This window comes from Halichoerus grypus, chromosome 13, assembly GCF_964656455.1.
Source record: "Halichoerus grypus chromosome 13, mHalGry1.hap1.1, whole genome shotgun sequence".
NCBI lineage: Eukaryota > Metazoa > Chordata > Mammalia > Carnivora > Phocidae > Halichoerus > Halichoerus grypus.
In genome coordinates, this window is record NC_135724.1 from 6,015,912 (window position 1) to 6,033,105 (window position 17,194).

A 17,194-nucleotide genomic window follows, 5' to 3' on the forward strand; every position below is an offset into this window, starting at 1 on the left:
GTGACTTTTGGGAAATGACACAGCTCCTCTGATCTTTAATTTATTTGTATAACAATGGAGGTGATAATATCTGTCTCACAGCATTGCTGTTAGAACCGATGAGAACTGAAGTGAAGAGATTCGTGGTGATGGAAGGAGACAGGAGGAAGCAGGCAACATGGCGCCATGCACCAGTGGGAACTCTGGGGCTGAACATACATTTGTTTGAATCCTAGCTCTGTCTTAGAATGAGTGTGTGACTTGTAAGCTACAGTTTCTTTGTGTGCAAGCTTCACTGGGTTCTTGTGAGAGCAACATAAGATAATAGATGTCAACTTTTTGTGTTAAGTAGTACAATGAATGGTTCACTTTTCTAATTTTCCAACGATGGCACTTGAATGATGTTGCACAACAAACTTGTAATAGTTTGGTTTCTAGAAATACAAAGGTTCTTCTTATGGTTAAAAAGGATAATGGGGAGAGGGGAGGTCCCTATAAATTATCTACCAGTGTGTGCCCAAACATCCTCTGCTACGTCATACACTAATTCTCCATATATTCTTTCTCATTAGATTGATAGAATGCCTTTTCCAGACTCCCACTGACCCCCTCCCACTCTCACCACAAGCTTCCTTAATTATTTTTTGTTGTTGAGATGAGTTAAGAGAACTATGAATAGTCACCAAAAAATGGTTTATGAAAAAGAAAATGGGGTGCCTGGGTGGCTCAGTTGGTTAAGCGGCTGCCTTCGGCTCAGGTCATGATCCTGGAGTCCCTGGATCGAGTCCCACATCGGGCTCCCTGCTCGGCAGGGAGCCTGCTTCTCCCTCTGACCCTCCCCCCTCTCATGTGCTCTCTCTGTCTCAAATAAATAAATAAAATCTTTAAAAAAAAAAAAAGAAAAAGAAAATGTGACAGTCAACAATGATGAGAAAAACCAATATAGGTAAGCACTACCTATGTTTCAGACAGTGATGAAAAGTAGTAGAAATAATGACTTTTATCTCATGCTACTGTAGAAATTCTTCTATTCCCCAAAGTAGCACATTGTAGAGTCATCCCTCTTGGCACCTAGACTCTTAGGTTGTTGAACTGGAGGGAAAAGTCAACTAAGTGGATCTCAGGCCATGAGCAGCTTATTAATCTTGCCAAGTAAAAGTTGCACCAGATAAAGTTAAACAAACAAAGGAGACTATTTCCGTATAGCAATAGGGGAGAGAGATTAAACTCAATAATTTGGGGAATTTTCAAGACTGGGGTGGGGTCGATCATAGGCCACCTGTTTTCTAATTGACCTTACTGAAGGAAAATAAGCTTTCTTGAATCTTTAAACAGGAGCAGTTTTGTTTTTTTTTAATTTTTTATTGTTATGTTAATCCCCATACATTACATCATTAGTTTTAGATATAGTGTTCCATGATTCATTGTTTGTGCATAACACCCAGTGCTCCATGCAGAACGTGCCCGCCTCAATACCCATCACCAGGCTAACCCATCCTCCCAACCCCCTCCCCTCTAGAACCCTCAGTTTGTTTTTCAGAGTCCATCGTCTCTCATGGTTCTTCTCCCCCTCCGATTTCCCCCCCTTCATTCTTCCCCTCCTGCTACATTCTTCTTCTTCTTTTTTTCTTTCTTAACATATATTGCATTATTTGTTTCAGAGGTACAGATCTGAGATTCAACAGTCTTGCACAATTCACAGCGCTCACCATAGCACACACCCTCCCCAGTGTCCATCACCCAGTCACCCCCATCCCTCCCACCCCACCCCCCACTCCAGCAACCCTCAGTTTGTTTCCTGAGATTAAGAATTCCTCATATCAGTGAGGTCATATGATACATGTCTTTCTCTGTTTGACGTATTTCGCTCAGCATAATACCCTCCAGTTAAACAGGAGCAGTTTTAAAACTTGGGCCAAGGCACCCACTGAAGTTAGGGCCCTACCCTCCCACAGAGGTTGGAGATAGAAGTACCATGTTCCTGAGATGTTTCTATATCAAAGAGATGGTTCCCAGGTCCTTGAGAAAGACATTCCCTGTGTGGCAAAACAGTTAAATTATTTTTAAGGAGATATGTATATTTTATAGGGACAAAGAAATAATTTGCAATTAAAAATGCAAATACATTTTTAATGTAAAAGCTACGAAAAAGAGGGTAAAGGATTTTTATAAGGGAGAAAGCTGTCTAAAGTTTTTCCAAGCCTGGGGGAGCAGTAAAGCTATCAAGTTCAGCCTAGTGGACTCAACTAATGGACACCAGTAAGGGCCTTTGATAATGTATAGCGTGGCATGGAAAATTTAACAGCTTATATTGTAAGACAATTGAGAGAGCTTATCACTCAATTTTGCCACAAATACACATCTCCTGCAATACCTCCTTAACCCACATTAGCTTCAATACCAACATTAGGGGCAAGTGGAAGAAGATGTCACACTAAGCCATGATATTAATTCAGTAAGTTGTCTAGGTAAATACAGTCTTTGGCATAAATACATGCTTTCCCAGTCTATCCAAACACCCCAAATATTAGAAGGGACTGTTGCAGGACATGAGCACACCCCAACCCCCCTTAGAACTGTATGAAACTGCTTAAGGCCAGGGCACTCCCAGCATTTTGTATACATCGATACCCGCATGCATTCTGCTCTGGGTGCACTTAGATATCGACCTTTTGGATGACAGAGGCCATGTTTTGTGCATCTGAAGCTCCCCGTGCGGTGTTAGGTGTTGGATCTTGTACAGAGTGGATAGAACACCACATGAGCCGAATTGTACCCCCTCCCCTCCAAACCTCCAATTTCATGTGTTGAAACCCTATCCCTCAGTGTGACTGATTTGGAGATAGAGATTTTAAAGAGGTAATTAAGGTGAAATGAGGTCACAAAGGTGGGGACTTGAGCCAATAAATCAGTATTTTTATAAGAAGAATAGACACCAGGCGTGTGTAGGCACAGAGAATAGGCCGTGTGAAGACCCCTCTGTATGTCCATCTGGGGGGCGCCTGGGGGGCTTAGTCGGTTAAATGTCCAACCCTTGATTTCAGCTCATGGCCCTGATCTCAGGGTTGTGAGATGGATTTCCACAGTGGGCTCCACACTGGTCATGGAGGCTGCTTAAGATTCTTTCTCTCTCTCCCTCTGCCCCTCCCTGCCCGCCGCCATGCTTGTTCTCTAAACAAATAAATAAATAAATAAATAAATAAATAAATAAATAAAAGGTGTCCATCAGCAAACCAAGGAGAGAAGCCTCAGGAGAAACCAAAAAACCCTGCCAACATCTTGATCTTTGACTCCAGTCTCCAGAACTGTGAGAAAATAGATTTCTGTTGTTTAAGCCCCCCAGTCTGACGTGGTCTGTTATGACAGCCCTACTGGAAAAAATTGCAGCCACCTTTGTCGTTTGGATTTGGATTCCAATACTGGTTCTGCCTGCCAAGCCCTGATGGGCAGTAACAAATTTAACCTCTCTACACTTTGATGTCCTGTTTCATAAAATAGTATTTCCTCTCTTGTATGGATGTAGGGAAGGTAAAATCAAAATATTATAGTATGTGCTGGCCCATAGAAAGGGCTCTATAGACTGGGATTATTATATTCATCAAAATCGTTTTGCCAAATGAATGAGAGCAAGAACATGATCAAGATTTAAAATATATATAAATATATATATTTGTTTGTTTGCTCCCTGGTAAATGTACTTTTATTATGCCACTTAAAATTTTTTTCTTGCTCGAGAATTTCTGTCTAGAATTTTGGTTTACCACACTTCAAAAATTATAAAGTAAATTACAAACGGGTACCTGTACCCACAATGCACTTTTAGTGGTAATTTGGGAAGGAAAATGCTGGGCTCCAGTGACAGTGACCCTGATGCATTCTGGCAGCTCGTAAAGACTAGGACCACAAATTGACTCAGGTATCATTTCTGTTTTAATGGTCGTTGGATAATTCAGATCACAGACTAATAAATTCAACTGCATGATTGTTGACCTCACAATAGATGACTTGACCAGTCTGTAGTTGATGTTTTATTCATGTTTAAGTCAGGTGATTTTTGAAAATGAAAAGATAGTGCTAAAATTGCTTGGAATGATCCATCATTTAAATCTGAGACCTTTTAAAGTTTTCTATTTTTTTTTTTTTTAAAGATTTTATTTATTTATTTGAGAGAGAGAATGAGATACAGAGAGCATGAGAGGGGGGAGGGTCAGAAGGAGAAGCAGACTCCCTGCTGAGCAGGGAGCCCGATGCGGGACTCAATCCCGGGACTCCAGGATCATGACCTGAGCCGAAGGCAGTCGCTTAACCAACTGAGCCACCCAGGCGCCCTAAAGTTTTCTATTTTTGAAGTGATTTTGCTTTTCAAAGAATGGATATGGAATTACAGTCGGGTCATTTACTTGTTGTCAATTAATTCTAAGCAGGTTATGTTTCCTATTTATGGGTGAGCATGTGTAACTGGGTTGTATATGCAAGCTGTTGTTTAATTTACCTGATAAAGGGCTGCTCAAAATTCTCCTCACTGAGGCTGTTTGAAAAATGTGATTCAAAATTAATTTAATAGTTAAAAGTCCTAGTAACTCAAAACAAAATGTAATTTCGCATGATGATATTCTAGTCAGATCTAACCACGGGAGATCAGATAAAAGAATAACTGATAAGCGTGGGTTTAGTAGCATCATAGACATTTAATCATTCTATCCTTATGTGACCTGGGACTGTGGAAGGCATCAGAAGATAGATAAATATAACTTGAACTATTAAAAAAGTATTAAATGCATTTCAGGGTATTAAATCTTCCTTTTGTGGGTGCCTGGGTGGCTCAGTCAGTTGAGCGTCTGCCTGGCTCAGGTCATGATCCCAGGGTCCTGGGTTCAAGCCCTGCATTGGGTTCCTTGCTTAGCAGGGAGCCTGTTTCTCCCTCTCCGCTCCCCCCCACAACTTGTGCTCTCTCCCTCTCTCTTTCTTTCTCTCTCTCTCAAATAAATAAATAAAGTTTTTCAAAAAAATTAAAAAAAAATCCTCTTTTTGGATTTAATTTTCTTCATAGTGTTTGTGCATTATTTAAAAATTATCTGTTGACAATTTACCTTTAAGTAAAGAATAAGCACAAACAGCAAAAATAATGAAGGGATGATTATCTGTAGGGTTTCCTAATAATCCAGGATTATTCTGGGCTCTGTAGATGTGAAGAAAGACCCTAGCGCTTACTGAATCAAAGAACTTGATTCTCTGTCACCTGAGCGACAGGTAATGCGACCAGGGAATTCTTCACAATTGTCAGCATATGGGCCCAACTGAACATGGTAATGTGTCTTATCTTATACTTTACACTTACATATTTTAATTTTTCTTTTAAAGTAAACCAGTTCATTTGCAAATGTATCTAGGTATCACAGGACACAGAGAGATAAAACCACTTCCCTCTTTCCACTGAGAAGGAACGTTTAAACTAAGTCAGTGCTCACAGTTTCGCCCTCCCGTACACTCTGCTCACTTTAAGAATTGTGACTCTAGGAGTGTTCTCATTGTGATAAAATAATACTGTGTACGGCACATTATATGATGACGTCATCAGCAGTGGTATATTACTATTATTTGGTCATACGTCACCACTAACAGCAAAGACAAAATAACTGCACGTTAGGAATCTTGAAGAAGTAAGTAAAAGGGATCAGTGCTAATTAGAAGTATTGTATTTTTGCCTTGAGATCATGAGGATATGGTACACATTGATTTCGTAGGTTTGTTTTATGTACAACATCAACATGCTTTCAGAGAAGTTTCTTACAGACATACTGTGTTCTCAAAATTGATGTGGCACTGACCCAAGAATTTTCTTGGGGAAAAGCTGCATAAACTTTTTTTTTTTTTTTTTTGATGTTTACAACATTGACAAATTGAAGCGCAGGGGGCTGTGATGTAAGGAGTTACATTCTACGCTTCTATGAGGAGATATAAAACCCTTTCAATAACCCTGTTTGATAACAGACCTTGAATATTTGCTGCAGAGCTAATTATTTCCAGTTGGCCTCTTCCAGCTATTATGCAAAATCCTTAGTCTCCTAGGTTTTTCTATAATAATGTTTTGAGGTAAGACAAATAATATCACTTAAATAATAGCATATATTATCTAAATAATGTCTCCATTTGGTAGTACTTGATTTCATTAGCTTGGTGCCATTTTTTTTTTTTTTTATTAAGGTATAATTGACATAACATTAAGCTTGGTGCCATCTTAAGGACTTACTCATAATGGTATTTTCCGTTCTACATGTAAGACTTTCTTAAGAAATATTGATATCATTATATCTGTACAGAAAGAATGTTGATTAAAACAAAATTGTAGGGATAAGAAATGAAAAAAGGAGGGATCTGATTTTCTAAAATTAATTTTCAAGTGAAGTTATAATGCCAATTATTATTATTTCCTTTGGATAAAACTTTGCCAAAGAAATGATAAGACAAGTCTCACGTGACCCTCTGCTACTCACCAAATTATAGGAGCAATTTCATTGGAAAAGCCACCATGCTGAGGGCTGATATAGTTGTCAAATATTTTTATTGTGACATATTTTCAAATCCAAAACACTCCCTTATGGAACTGTTGAGTTTTCCAGGATATTTCTCAGAGTGATGTGTATATATTCCCACAACCAGCAGTCTTGCTTCTTGGAAATAAGGATGAATTCTTTAAGAGCAATGAAGTGAGCCATTCCTAGTTATTAGATCAGATTAAAAATGTTCAAATTCTGATAAACAACTTATTTTCAATGTATTAGTATCACCACAGGGATTTATGTTTTAAAATATAGACACAAATCATTTAAAAACTTCAGTAACAAAAGCCCATTTATGATACTAAGATTTTAGCTGGTCTTCACCATGAGAAGTAGGAAATCGAAACTTAGTTTTGCCTTTGTCTCTTGGAGATATTCCTGTATCACTCCAGAACACACCAGATACAGGGTTACTACCATCCCTATTCTTTCAATTAAAATTGTCCCATTGTGTAAATTCATTGCTCTCTCCATTTCCCCCTGGTTTTTAGACTTTTTTTTTTCATTTCTAGTTTGGACAGTTCTGGTAACTCACTATACCACCCATTTAGAAACAATGAAAACAGAGGTCCCTGGGTGGCTTAGTTGGTTAAGCGTCTGCCTTCAGCTCAGGTCATGATCTCAGGGTCCTGGGATCAAGCCCTGCATCAGGCTCCCTGCTCAGCTGGGCACCTGCTTCTCCCTCTGCCCCTCCCCCCACTGGTTCTCTCTCTGTCTCACATAAATAAACAATCTTAAAAAAAAAGAAATAATAAAAACAGAATTTATGTAGCCATTTCTTTTGGTAAACACAAAAGTCTTCCTCAATGCGTTCGTACTAACTTTGCCAAGCCTGCCTCATTAGGTTTGTTGACTATCTTATAGCCCTTTGGTTCTGTGAACTCTTTAATGTTCTTGAAAAGCCCAGAGAAACAATTGCACACACTGAGAGCCACACCAGATGCAGAAGGACACCTTGGGGTGAATGGCTGACAGATGAGAACTCAGGGCAGCCTGACAGGCTCTGTCTGAGTCGTACCTGCCCGTGGGGAGCGCCCCTGTGCCTCAGCAGCCTCCGTGTGCAAGCAGGCTGTTTGGGAGACATCTGAGATTAAAGCTGCTCTTAGATATTTCTTCTTTCACATAAGCCTTTTGATTTTTCCCCTCTCACTTTTACAGTCTGGATCCTAATCTCAATTCCTTTTACTGCTTTTCCATCTTTCTTTAAGGAAAAAACAAATCTGCTGTAGGGCTCCAAAGAGAAGACCAAACATACCAGCTTAAATGTCCTTTTTTCCTAAGAGGATCAGTGTGAAAATCACATCGTTGTGCTCTCTCCTCCACTCTGGAGACTTTGATGCCAGCATCCTGAAGCATTTTGTTAAGAATTGACTGGTTTTCCCAATGCCTTTTCAGAGGAAATGAGGACTTAAAAAGGAATCAATCCATGTCATGCTAAAGTACAAGCCTATCTGGGGAGAGTGGTCTCACGAACTAAGAGCCATTTGCAAATTTTTTTTTTTTTTGGTACAAAACATTTTAGAATTGAGATTTTTTTTTTTGAAAAGGATTAATTAATGCATTCATCGAAAAATATGTTTTCCTCTATGCTTCTTGTTTTCCAGGCGCTCTGTGGGGCAATGGGTAGAAATCGCTGTCCTTATAAATCGCGCAGTAAAAAGCTCTGGGTCTCAGACTTGCTATGCATCAGAGTCCCCTGGAGGGCTCGATACACAGCAGACCGCTGGGCCTGACTAGCAGCATTTCTGAGTCAGTACGTATGGAACGGGTCCCTGCAAGCCACACGGATGCTCTTTGAGAACCGCTGTGTAGACCACTGTACGTCCTATGGTGATTTGAGATGTGAGTACGTGGCCAGATAAAATGGACTGTTGCCAGAAGGAAGGAAGGAGGGGGAAAAAGGATGAGCTCCTGAGTTCACCTGGGAGCAGCTTTGTTTTCCAGAAAGGCTTGGAAAATTGAGAGCAAGTGTGGGAAACCCTCAAATTCACTAAGGCCACAAAAATCAAGAGGAAGAGAGAGGAGTGAACTTCAAATCACTCTGAGATGTTGCTGGCTGTAGGGGTTTATGGGAGGCTAACAAAAAATGCAGATTAAATAATCTAGTGTATTTCATTGGTATTATTGGTATTTAAAAATTATTTTTAGACCTAAACCTACAAATACTTTTTTTGCCCTAATTGGGCTGACATAAAGCAAAGGAAGACATGCAAATACAGATCCATTTTCACAGTTTTGCCTTGGGCTAATCTTTTGTTGAATGCATGATAGATGTGGATCTGGCAAGATTTAATTTCCTTTAGAGTAACATACTTCTCTTAAACAAAAATTTATTCAGAGGTGTGTTGATAAATGATTAATGACTGACACAGTTTGGGAGGTGAGGAGGAGACCTGACAGTGATTGACCATAGCCAATTTTAAGCTTTCAGTGTTTTAAAATCTGGCTCTCACAAAATTCTTGAAAATTTAACAGTTAGCTTTTGTGATCCAACATAAGCCAGTTCCTGATCAGTTTTTCTTAAATCAGGTCATTTACATCAACTTTGGTTTAACTATTTGAAGCATAGATGTGTTTACTGTAATCTTGTCATTTTAACAGAGAAAAGGGCAACTTAATATTTAAAGAATACCTCTTTAATTATTAAGAATTCTAATAATTAAAATGTCACAAGCAAAGGCATACATGAACTTTGTGGGGTTGGAGACCATTTTAAAGCTTTCCCCTCAGAGGCATGCAAAAGTTAATTATCTTAACTGAGCCCGATAATATTCCCATCCTATATTTTTAGAACTTCATTTTCTTTAAAATGTGCTCCTTGAACCCTTTTGGAGTGCCTGGCAACAAGCAAAGCTCCGTCGACACTTTGATGTACGAGAAGCTCTCACAGGTGTAGGAAGAAGACAAACAGATCAATGGGGAAGGAGGATAAGAGGCTGGGCATTGCTCTGATGAGGACAGCCCCATCCCAGTGAGGCAGGCAGAGTTCATTCACAGCCTTGTTTATATTCTTTCAGGCATGGGACTGTAGATTGAATGCTGTGTCCCCCTCTTAATTCATGTATTGAAATCATAATCCATATACAAGGGACCCCACAGAGCTCCCTCATCCCTGTGAGTACACCCGTGGGGAGGCACCTTTTATGAGCCAAGAAGAGGGCTCTCACAAGACACTGAATCACTGGTGCCTTGATCTTGGACATCCAGCCTCTTGGATGAGTCTCCTGTGAGAAATAAATCTGTGGTTTCTAGGTTACCCAGTGCATCATATTTTATTATAGCGGCCATGTGGACTAAGACACATGATATGACTCTGTCAGGTTTGGTTTATCTGATATGAACATTCGCAGTTCTGGGAGAGCTTTAACTTGGGGCTTATGAAGATAATACAATTATATATCGAGAGTGGCTGAAATTGCATCCAGATGTTGTAATGAGACCCATATACTGTTCATCATAAGACATGTTGAGAAAACTAAATTTTCTGCTGTGATCTGGCATTGATTTCCAATTTTTAACCCTACAAATTGGGATAACTCTTAAGAAGGCTACAGAAATAATTTAGGTTTGCCCTTTCTCTCTTGTTGGCCCCCAAGCCATTCTTGTCCTCCCATGTTGACTCTTCTGGCCAGCGTGCCCGTTGTTTCAGGGCCTTTGAAGTTGAGCTGGGATAGACTTATTAGCCTTGGCTTGATGAACTGCAGAGAGAAGTCATATACTATTATCACATGATTTTTTTTCTTTTTTCAATGTTTTATTTTATTTTATTTTATTTTTCAATACTTGCTGTTTTCTTCCCCAACAGAGACCTTTTTCCCCCGTGAGCTCTCCTCCTTCACTGATATCCTTGAACTCCTCACTGCATTCCCACTCTTTATCCAACTGTGTCTTGGGGCCAATATTATCCTCTTTTTCCATTGTTATCTTTGTTTTTGCTTCACCATATCCCTCACTAAACTTCCTTAGAAATGACACGTGTAAGAATTCTTCATTTTTGTACTCCTGAAAACTTGTATTCTACACCATTAGTTTAGTGTAGCTGAGCACACGACTGTGGGTCATTGACATTTTTCCTCATTAAAGGGAAGGAACATATTCGCTGTGGATTAGCATGCAGTCTTATCGGTGCAAAGCGTGACACGCATCTCACCCGACTCACGTCTTTATTGGTCATTGGTTTCATTTATTATGGGAGTTACTGTTTTCTTTCTGAAAGCTTTTAGAATTCTCCCTTTGCTCTAGGTTTGATAACAATGTGTGCTAAAGGGTTTTTGGTTTAGATAGATCTTTCACGTCTTAGGTCCTCTTACTGCCTTTTGGTTGTTGTTTTATTTCCTCATAGACCGTTGTTGGAGATTGTTTTTCTATGTCCTGGTACATTTTTTCATTCATCTCTGTCTCCCTCTATGCTTTTTTAACTTTCTGGGAGATATTCTTCAATGTTTTAATCCAATCTAAAACACAAATCCAACACACTTAATTTTGGCAATCATTTCTTTTAAGATTTTATTTTTTATTTTAGAGAGAGAGAGAGAAAGAGAGAGAGTTCAAGTGGAGGGAAGGAGAGGGATAAGCAGACTCCATGCTGAACGCAGAGCCCTATGCAGGGCTCCATCCCACAACTCCCATGACCCGAGATCACCACCAGAGCCAAAATCAGGAGTCCAACGCTCAACCAATTGAGCCACCCAGGCGTCCCTGGCAATCATGTTTTAAGTTTCCAAGTAGTCCTGCGTCTTTTTGGTGTTTTCCCGCTGTGGTATCCTGTAGTCTGTGAATATTAGTTTTCTTTTTCCTTCAATTCCTGAATTTATCTTTGAATCCACTTACTTGTTTGCTTATTTTGTTGATTCATCCCTTTATTTCATGTCGAACACTCTGCTCAGAGGTCTGACACTTCGAGTCTGACTTTTCATATTGAAGCCTGGATGGTGACAATCTGCTTGGAACTCTGTACGCACATGGCAATCTTCCTTTCAGAGCATTTGGATGAGGATACAGCCGTTCCGATGTGTGATCCCTAAATCCAGAATGCGAAGGTCTTTCATCTCCAGTATTTATTTCTATTTCTTATGAAAATGATCTCTGATTTTCCATGTTGGACTAGAAATTATGTGGCTGTTTAACATCCAGACTTTCCATTTAATTGGGTTTTCAGCCTACAGTTTTGTTGTTGTTGTTTGTTTGTTTTAATACAAATTCGTACCCGTGATTTCCAAGTCCCAGGACTCTGAGCGTCTGCTCCCAGGACTATATCAAAGGGCTTAGCAGGGACCCTGGGTTGTAATGTGTGCTTTTGATCTCTTCCCTTACTACTTCTATCATTTTTCTGTTTTCCACAAATGTTTTAAGTCTCATCTGAAAATGATGCTGCTGTCCTTATCTTCTCTGTATCATATCTTTTTGTTACTTTTTTACATTAGGTTTTAGAGGGTGAGGAATTGCACGCCTGTTTTCCATATGCCATTATATACTGCTAGGATATACTAGTCATACCCAGTCATTATTCAAATTTTTAAAATTATTTTTAAATTTCAAAACAAAAAACTACAGAAAAGTGAAAGTTCACTACAAAAGCAAAATTTTCCTGAAGTGTTTAAGAGTAATTTGCCAAAAGATGCCTTGTTACTCTTGACCAATTTATTGTATATTTCTTACAAACAAGGACATTTTCTTACACCATAGTTCAACCATCGCCATGAGAAAATAAACATCGATGTAACACCTAATCCTCATGTCTCATTCAAGTTTAACCAATTTCACCAATAATGTCTTTTATAGCAAAGGAACAAGTTCAGAACCAAATACTGCATTTACTTGCCATTTCTTTTCAGTCTCCTTCAGACTGGAAGATTCTTTGGCCATTCTTTGACCTTCATGACTTTGACACCTTAAAGATTAGAGGTCAGCCATTTGTTAGAATGTCACTTTGGGTTTCTCAGATGTGTTCTCATGATTAGATTCAGGTTATGCCTCTTTAGCAGGAATAGCTCAGGAATGGTGCTTTGCCCTTTCCACGTGACAAGATTTCCTTTTGTTCTATTACTTGGTGATGTCGTTTTGACAATATGATTAAAGTGGTATCTCTCAGGCACTTTGCTGTAGAGTTACTTTTTTCCCTTTGTAATTAAGTAAGTATTTATAAGAAGGTAATTTGAAACTCTGTTAATATTCCCCTTCTTATCAAGCTGTCAATCTTTGTATATCAATATGGACACATCGATGCTTTTATTCATTGATTATAATAAAATATTATTATATATTGGAATGCTCAAGCTTAGGAGATGTGGTCAGTTTGGTTTGGGGTGTCAATTTCACATGTTGCCATCAGTCTTTGCACACTTCCTTGCTCTCTGACAGATATAATCTCCTCTTGAACGTTTTTAGTGCCAGCTCTGGAGTACGTCACTTTTTACAAAGATTCCCGGTTCCTTTTAATAGGGATGGGTACTCAGAGAGACAAGATCAGAATGTGGGTGTGTGCATTGCTGTTGGCTTGTCACTATTTCTAAGCATCTAAATATATAATGGTGCATTGAATTTCTATGTGCGATTTGGTTAGGAGAAGGAGCAATAGATAACAGGAAAATTTTCTTGCAAAGATCAGAAGGTAAGTTTTTTAAGGATTTGTATTTATTTGACATTGAGCAGTTATCTATCATAATGTGTTTTAAGAAAGTTATAATTTTCTCTTAGCACGGATAGAATGGATGCTTACATATACTAAATATTTCACTCTATATTCACATATTGATCTCTCACCAAAAATATTTCTGTTACATATATTCATAATTCAATGTGGATTTGTAAAGTTTAATCTTTAAAAAAAAAGAAAATATAGGCATTAGAATAAAATATACTACTCTGAAATGTCTTTTGCTCATTCATTGAATAGGACTATTTATTAGTTTGATATGATTTAATTTTATCCATAAATGGAAAATCCACAATAGCTAGAAAAAATATTTTAAATGAAAAAAAATATTTTTCTTTGCTAGACAACAGATGTTTGTTAAAATAGATGTAAGTTCTTTTTTAGCTTACTTCCCCCCAATCAAACAAACAAATGAACAAATATCCTCCATTTATCCTGTGTAGTCGGTATTTTCAGGATAATCACCAGTATATGTGTGGTGATTTTTTTTTTTTTTTTTTTTGGTAGCATAACCAAGGAAACAGATTTTATGTAGATATTTATTTGGGCATCCAGGAATATTGAGTAGTCTGAGCCAATTTTTAATCAGACAAATGGTTGATTTAAGCACAATTATAAATATTAAAATACATGTAGGGCTTTAGGAGATCATAGACAACAAAAACTCATTACACTATAACTAAAACAAAATGAGCATCGGCAAGTGTCCTGGTGGAACAGACGTGCACCCAGCGTTCTCCTGGCACTGAGCAGTGTCTACCTGCCCCCCACCCCGCCTTTTGTCTTCAGCCTCCAGGGCTAGCTATTCACACTCTTGGAATCTGAAAGTTATTCGAAGCCAGGAGATTATGAAATGAATCTTTCTTACTTTGTGGAACAGCAGAATTTAAACCATTTCCTCCTCCCACAGAGAGAACTATCTTTAGCTCTATGATTTCCAATGAAACTGAACAACACAGAAAGGAAAGTGGAGGCTTATCATAGACTCTTCTCTCAATTCCTGGACCATGTTTCATTCTGTTGGAGCAAAATGAATGAACAGTGCTCTTATTAAACTCCTGAGTTCTTTTCTGATGGATCACTGCTCCAATCAGGCCCAGCAGAATTTGGCAAATTCACTCTGATTTTGCTGAAGCTATCATTATTTTTATTGATGCTTTTTTTCTTTCCAGCCTCTTTCTTAACTCTGATATACAAAACAGAATCTCCAATTTACATTCCTTTTGAATGTAATTAAACAGATTAACGTCTGATAGGGAAAATAAATTAGATCTTCTGTCAAGGAATTTGCAATTTATTTCACATTTGTTGTTGTCTTTATTATTTGTTATTTTAGCTTTGAGGAACTTTCCGCTTTTAAAGGTAACCCCAATTTCAGACACTTTCTCTGGACAATAAGAGCTTGAACAGATACAAGTTTTATTTATGGAAAAACATTACTTTTAGCAGGAGACCTATATAATTGTTATCATGCAACTTTTTAAAAATATCATTTAAAATTTTTATTTCTATAGAATTATCTCTTTTTTCTATAGATACAGTATTGATACAAAATTCTTAAAAATAGATGTTTAATTGCTGTAATGAAAAGGTTGACAAGTAAATGGAGGCAAGAGATAGTTCTTTGCTCTTAGCCAGCTTTCACCTAGGGTCATGAGGTAGAGAATATGTGATGGGTATAAAATATCCATTAAACTCAACTTGAGAGACTGATGTAAATTTATTTATTTCAATTAAATCATCTTTTCCATAAGAGTGGAACAAGTATTTTAGACATATTTTCATAGTAGCTGTTCTACCTAAGTAATTTTGTCCATTAGTTCCCAAATATTTATGTGTTATCTTAAAATGCAAATGAGAAACATCCCATTATAACTGAAAAGGTTGACCAACCAACCAGAAACTATACATTCCTCATAGAACTCAGAAAGAAGCAGTCACGCTTCTTTATTGTTTTACTCTGAAGTTCACAAAGGATTCTCATATCCTGAAATTTGCATTTTCAAAAAAAATGCATTTAAAATTCAGTATAAGTATATGCATATATATATATATATAATATAATATCAAATCATTAGTCATGTAACTAGTTTGTTTTTCAAGCAATGGGGGAGTATGGCTTATTTAAACAAAAGAAAAATGTATGAACATTCAAGCAATAATTGTCACTCCCTACCTTTATAACCATTTTTTTTTTTTTTTTTACCTCATGATTACTTATACAAAGCATTTGGTCTAGCAGAAAATATGTTTTAAATTGCTGTCCTTTTTCAGTTTAGATGTAATAACTTTCTAGCAAACACTATAGATGCAATGTTTTATTTAACTGTCATAGGAATATATCTATCTATGGTACATTTAAAATATAAGCAGTATGTAAATTATATGAACAGAAAATCTGTTTCTAACCCTAGTATTATCTTAAATACTTTTGTACTCTAATTCAGGAAAAAATATGATTTTTTAATTTCTGTAAAAAATTTATTAAAAATCTGAGTACTATAGTTTCTTCTTCAACCTTACATTTCCTCTTAATGATGCTCGGTAGTTATTTGACTTATGTATTCACAGGTAGTGAAAGGTTAATATATATTTTAATAATGATTATTAACACAACATATGTGGATTCACTGTAATAAAGACAAAGTTATTAAACATAAGAAAGTAATTTACAATATTTATCAAATCATAGACTAGACTAGCAAGAAATGCCAATGGACTTTCTCTTCTTGTGATATTTCAAAATAGAATAGATACCACAGTATTTGGATAAATAAACATTTATCTTTCTAAGAACTAGAGGCTTGACCAGAAAATTTCTCCAGGCCATTTTTAATATTGTTAATCTATTAATACTAGTTCAAATTATTTATCAACTCTTGAGAAAGCTGCCCTTTAGCTTTTAATTAAAGCCAGTTTATTACATTGTGCGAGTTTAACATTTGGATGTCTACTTGACATTGAAGTAAGCCTTCATTTCTGTTTCCTATGATTTCCATATGATTTTGTCAATTACTAGAGGTATTCTTTGAAAATACAGTCGATGCTCACCTGCATGCCTGGCTAAGTGATGTCGTCTTCTGCCTGGTTTATGTAGTTCCTCTCATTGATCCCCAAGGACAGTGAAGTATGGATTAGGTCACAGAGTGGCCCTAAAATCATGGGCACATTTTCAACACTTTTTGTGACAGACAGAGCAAATGGCGCACAGGTGCTGTTGTTTTGTTTCCCCAAGTTGATGGTCATTTACTTGGGATGTTATTTCAGTCAATCCCAAAACGTCCAAGATACTTCTCAGTGGTTCTGAGTGGAGGTGGGTATATGTCTACGACTTGAAACCTAAAAGGACAACACTTTGAAATTTTTCAGCTTTTTTTACTTTGAAATTGTTTTAAAAGTTTAAAAGGAATGGCACATGAGTTAAAGTTTTGAACTCTTATAATGAACTTGATAAGGTTGACTGCTAAGTTTAATAAAAAATAATCTCGAGGGGCGCCTGGGTGGCTCAGTCAGTTTAGCATCTGCCTTCGGCTCGGGTCATGATCCCAGGGTCCTGGGCTCGAGCCCTGCGTCAGGCTCCCTGATAGAAGGGGATTCTGCTTCTCCCTCTCTTCCCCACTTGTGCTCTCTGTTGCTGTCACTGTCTCTCTCTCACTCTCTCTCAAATAAATAAATAAAATCTTAAAAAAAAAAATCTGAAGAGTCCTAGTGGGACTATTTCTTCTCTCTGATGGCATCTGAAAGGGGAATTTAAATTATGAGATAAAGGTTCAATAAAGGTTTATAGTGTCAGGATTATGTGTTTTTGTTTGCTGTGCAAAGCCTGGTGTTGATAACATAAAATCTCTTAACCTAGTGATGTGTTGGTACACATTCGACCACCACCTCTGGGGGGGAGGTGGGTAGAGCCCTGATCTGTAGGACTTGCTGATTTCCACGGTGTAAATACTTCCCCTAGGGCTGATTTTAAGCTAGTGACACACCAGTGAGGATTCACTAG